Source organism: Phacochoerus africanus, chromosome 8 (genome assembly GCF_016906955.1).
Source record: "Phacochoerus africanus isolate WHEZ1 chromosome 8, ROS_Pafr_v1, whole genome shotgun sequence".
Classification (NCBI taxonomy): domain Eukaryota; kingdom Metazoa; phylum Chordata; class Mammalia; order Artiodactyla; family Suidae; genus Phacochoerus; species Phacochoerus africanus.
The window spans coordinates 43,934,261-43,940,129 of NC_062551.1; the positions used below are offsets into that span (position 1 = coordinate 43,934,261).

General features: G+C 42.9%; 1 pseudogene; it reads right to left on the minus strand.

The window, feature by feature from the left end:
• Positions 1–1,331: 1,331 nt before the first annotated feature.
• Positions 1,332–1,471, minus strand: LOC125134826 (uncharacterized; annotated as a pseudogene).
• Positions 1,472–5,869: the final 4,398 nt, after the last annotated feature.

Genomic DNA, 5,869 nt, shown 5'->3' on the forward strand with positions numbered 1-5,869 from the left:
CTAGCCTGAGAACCTCCATATGCCGAGGGAGTGGCCCAAGAAATGGCAAAAAGAAAAAAAAAGAAACTTCAACCCAGAAAGCATCTGCCCAGCAAGCAACTACCCACCTACATTGTCAGTATTCACTCAAAGAGTTGTGTCCCACAGAAGAGAGTCACAAGTACATTGGAACCACTAAAAGTCTGATCACTGCTCCCTCCCTGCTGGGCCCTCGACATTGCCAGCAAGACAGTACATTACTATAATCTTCCCTCTGTAGTCAGCAAATGGCTCTGCCTTTTACTTCAAAGAGAGCTAGAAGGCAGTGGGGGGAAACTGCCTCAGGCACTTATCACCCTCTCTTAAACCAACATCATCTGCATCCTGCCTTTTCCTGATTGTCCTATAAAAGCAAAAGAACGCCTACCAAAAAACTGCTTCTGTGATGGCTCCCAAATTCCCATCATTCCCAGACTTAACATTGAGTTACGTCTTTGTCTGCCTATATCTTTAGCTTCTTCCTTGACAAAGGATCTTTTCCATTCACACGTAAGTATTATCTACAGTATTATAGCACATTAATGTGTTAATAGTCATCTACAGGCATAACCTGGAGATGCTGCGGGTTCAGTCCAGACCTTAATAAAGCAAATACCACAATAAAGCGAGTCACATGAATCATTTTTTTATGTCGTATACGTAAGTGAGGTGTACACTGCACTGTAGTCTATTAAATGTGCAATAATAGCATCAGGCCTAAAAAACAATGTATGTACCTTAATTTCAAAATAATGCTATCAGGTGAATGGTGCCAATAGACTTGCTCTACACAGGGTTGCCACAAACTGTCAGTCTGTAAAAAACAAAAACAGAACAAAACAGTATCTACAAAGCCCAATAAAATGAAATGTGCCTATAATTGTAACCATGTAGCACTTATTATGTCCCAAACTTCTTTTTTTAAGTTTTTTTGAATCCTCCATCCTACCAATTCCTTCTTATCTCTTTCACTGATCTGATCTCTCTCGTGCTTCTTAACCCGCTTGATCTCTTCCATGCCCCTCTAAAACAGTTCTTGGTAAGGTCACCAGTGATCTCAGTGAGCCTTTCCAAGTTTTCCTCTCTTACTTGCTTTACAGAAGCATTCCATACAGTCCACCTCTTCCTTCTTAAAATACTCCTGTCTTCTTGGCTGCCATAGTCATCTGATTTTCCTCCTACCCTCTCTAGCAGCTGTTCCTCAGTCTGCCTAATTCTAATTCTTCAGTCACGTTTTGAAATAAAAGTGTTCCTTAGGGTTTGACCTTAGGTTTTTTTTTTTTCTTTTCTTCCCTCCCCACCTCACCCCACCCCACCTCACTACCACAAATTATGCAGTCGAGTTTCCCTCTTTTGGGAAAATCACGGAGGTCAGCACATCCTGGTACAATAGATAAACCTCACCTTGGGAAGACCACCTGTTATCATGTTATCTCCCCCTCCAGGTAAGTTTGCTTTTTTTCCCTCGTTTTAAGCTACATACTTTCTCTTACATTAACCCCAGTGGCCCTATGGAGTTACTCAGTTATTCTCACATTCACTTATCCAGCACAGCTCTCTTCTGAGTCTGGATGTGACTTCTTTTTTTTTTTTTTTTTTTTTTTTGCTTTTTAGGGCCACACCCGTGGCTTATGGAGGTTCCCTGACTAGGGAGTCCACTCAGAGATACAGCTGCCTACACCACAGCAACCTCAGATCCAAGCCTCGTCTGTGACCCACACCACAGCCCATGGCAATGCCGGATCCTTAACCCACTGAGTGAGGCCAGCGATCAAACCCACAACCTCATGGTTTCTAGTCAGATTCGTTTCCGCTGTGCCACAATGGGAACTCCCTGAATCTGACTTCTCAATATCTGTATTTGAGTGTCTTATAGTGGCCTATCAAATGTAATATTCCCCAAACTGAAGTGATGATCTTCCCTCTTCTTCTCTTTTTTTAAATGATTTTTATTTTTTCCGTTATAGCTTGTTTACAGTGTTCTGTCCATTGTCTACTGTACAGCAAAGTGACCCTGTCACACATACACATAGACATTCTTCTTACATTGTCCTCCATCATGCTCCATCACAAGTGACTAGATACAGTATCCAGTGCTATAGAGCAGGATGTCATTGCTTATTCATTCCAAATACAATAGTTTGCATCTATTAACCCAATTCCCAGTCTACCGTACCCCCTCCTCCTCCCCCTCTCCCTTGGCAACCACAAGTCTGTTCTCCAAATCCAGGAGTTTCTTTTTGGTGGAAAGGTTTATTTGTGCTGTATGTTAGATTCCAGACATAAGTGATATCCTATGGTATTTGTCTTTCTCTTTCTGACTTCACTTTGTATGAGAGTTTCTAATTTCGTCCATGTTGTTGCAAATGGCATTATTTTGTTCTTTTTTGTGGCTGAGTAGTATTCCATTGTGTATATATATATATATATACCACATCTTAATCCATTCATCTGTCAATGGACATTTAGGTTATTTCCATGTCTTGGCTATTGTGCATAGTGCTGCAGTGAACATATGGGTGCATGTGTCTTTTTCAGGGAAAGTTTTATCCAGATATATGCCCAAGGTCAGGATTGCTGGGTCATATGGTAATTCTATGTATAGCTTTCTGAGGTACCTCCATACTGTTTTCCATAGTGGTTGTACCAATTTATATTCCCACCAACAGTGTATGAAGGTACCCTTTTCTCCACAACCTCTCCAGCATTTGTTATTTGTGGACTTTTCTTTCATTTCTTTTTTTGGGGGGGGGTCTTTTTTGTCTTTTTAGGGCCGCACCTGCGGCATATGGAGGTTCCCAGACTAGGGGTCCAATCGGAGCTGCAGCCACCAGCCTACACCACAGCCACAGCAACATCAGATCCTAGCCACATCTGCGACCTACAGCGCAGCTCACGGCAATGCCAGATCCTTAACCCATTGAGCAAGGCAAGGGATTGAACCCGCAACCTCATGGTTTTTAGTCAGATTCATTTCTGCTGCACCACAACAGGAACTCCAGTAGGCTTATTAATGATGGCCATTCTCACTGGTATGAGGTGGTACCTCATAGTAGTGTTGATTTGCATTTCTCTAATAATCAGTGATGTTGAGCATTTTTTCATGTGCTTTTGGCCATCTGTATATCTTCTTTGGAGAAATATCTATTCAGGTCTTTTGCCCATTTTTCAATTGCATTGTTGGTTTTTTCGATCTTGAGTTGTATAGATTGTCTGTATATTTTAGAGATTCGGTCCTTGTCAGTTGCATTGTCTGAAACTATTTTCTCCCATTCTGTCGGTTGTCTATTTAGGGTTTTTTTTTTTTTTTTTTTTTTTTATGGTTTCCTTTGCTGTGCAAAAGCTTATTGGTTTGATTAGGTCCCCTTGGTTTATTTTTGCTTTTATTTCTGTTGCCTTGGGATACTGACCTAAGAAAACATTTGTAAGGTTAATATTAGAGAATGTTTTGCCTATGTTCTTTTCTAGGAGTTTGATGGTGCCCTCTGCTTTTCTAAGTGTTCTTGATCCCAGTATGTAGCAACGTCTACTAACCCGGGTGTGCCGGAAATGGGGAAGGCATTTTCTTCAATTCTGCACCAACTTCATCCCTGTTACCAAGCTCTGTCAATTCTGCTTTATAAATATATCTAATACCTCTTTTATTTTAAAAATGTTAATTTTTTTGATGAGATGTGTGTTTCCTTTTCTTTTTTCTTTCTTTTGTTGTTGTTGTTGGTGGTGGTGGTGGTGTTTGTTTTTTTTTTTTCTTTTTAGGGCCATGCCTGCAGCATAAGTAATTTCCCAGGCTAGGGGTTGAATTGGAGCTACAGCTGCCAGCCTACACCACAGCCACAGCAATGCCAGATTCAAGCCATGTCTGCAACCTATACCACAGCTCCTGGCAACGCCGGATCCTTAACCCACTGAGCGAGGTCAGGGATAGAACCTTCATCCTCATGGATCCTAGTCCTGTCTGTTACTGCTGAGCCACGATGGGAACTCCTGTGCCTGCTCCAATTTAAATGAAAGCTCACAGTCAGGCTAACAATCATTCCTTCCTACCCCTACTCTTCTGTTTTTAGTTTTGCTGATTTTCTGTGGAAAAGAGGAAACAGTTTATTCAGCAATGATTTATTGAGCCCTTATATGGAAGAGGCATAGTTCCCTTTTTCAGGATAAGCAACAGTGAACAAAATAAACCCAGCCTTTACTGGAGCTTGTATTCTAGGAGGAGACAAAATAAATGAGTGAGTGCATAGCATAAGAAGATGCTTAAGGGCGTTCCCGTTGTGGCTCAGTGGTTAACAAACCCTACTAGGATCCAGAGGTTCGATCCCTGGCCTTGCTCAGTGGGTTGAGGATCCAGCCTTGCCATGAGCTGTAGTGTAGGTCACAGATGCGGCTCGGATCCTGCATTGCTGTGGCTGTGGTGTGGGCTGGCAGCCTTAGCTCCACTTCGACCCTAGCCTGGGAACTGCCATATGGTGCAGTCCTGAAAAGACAGAAGACCAAAAAAAAAAAAAGAAGAAGATGCTTAAGTTTTATGGGGAAAAAAGAAGAGGGACAATACACCTAGAAGGGAATTGCTGCTTCAGTTTAAAATAGGGAAGATGACATTTGAGAAATGACTCCAGAGGTGATTGGATATTCAAGTGGAAGAAATTTTAGCAGCAAAGACCCTGAAGCAGGAGTGAACAGAGTACGGCTGGAGTGGAGTGAGGAAGAAGAGGCTTGTGGATGATGAAGTCGGAGAGCCAGTGGAGACTACAGGGAAGGAATAATGGAGGCCACTATAAAGATTGTAATTGTTCTGAGATGGGAAGCAATTGAGGTGTTTTAAACAGAATAACCGTCTGACCTGTGTTTAAAAAGAATTTCTGGAGTTACCATTGTGGCTCAGCGGTTAATGAATCCGAATAGGAACCATGAGGCTGCGGATTCGATCCCTGGCCTTGCTCAGTGGGTTAAGGATCCGGCGTTGCCGTGAGCTGTGGTATAGACTGCAGACTTGGCTCGGATCTCAAGTTGCTGAGGCTGTGGTGTAGGCCGGTGGCTACAGCTCCGATTGGACCCCTAGCCTGGCAACCTCCATATGCCGTGGGTGCGGCCCTAAAAAGACAATAAATAAATACATAAATAAAAAGAATCTCTGGCTGCTGTGTTGAGAATAACTTAGCAGGACAAGAAGCACAGAGGCCAGTTAGGAAGCCAGTGTAATAATCCAGAGTGGTGGGTTCCTCCTGCTCCCCAACCCTCGGGACATGCAGCCTGGACTTCCAATACTGAATCTATCGCAGAAGTATAAGAAGATGCTTGTACTCCGGCAGAGACCTGTAGTGCAGGCACCAGTGTGGTATCCTCAGTGGATTGTTCCTCTAGCTGAGGGTTTTTTTCAATTTTTTTAAATGGAAGTAGAGTTGATTTACAACGTTCTGTCAATCTCTGCTGTATAGCAAAGTGAGCCAGTCATACATTTTTTTTCTCCTACTGTCTTCCATCATGGTCGATCCCAAGAGACTGGGTAAAGTTCCCTGTGCTGCACAGGAGGACCTCATTGCTTATCTTTTCTTCTTTTCTTTTTTTGGTTGGATGGTTTCCATTTATTTTATGCCTGAGTAATTTTCTTTTCAGTTTTTGTAAATGTCCTTTGCCCTAAGGTGAGTTTCTCTTTTTTTTTTCTTCTTTTGTCTTTTTGCCTTTTTTCTGGGGCCACACCCTAGGCATGTGGAGGTTCCCAGGCTAGGGGTCCAATCAGAGCTGTAGCCGCCGGTCTACACCACAGCCGCAGCAACACAGGATCCGAGCCACGTCTGTAACCTACACCACAGCTCACGGCAACACCGGATCCTTAACCCACTGAGCAAGGCCA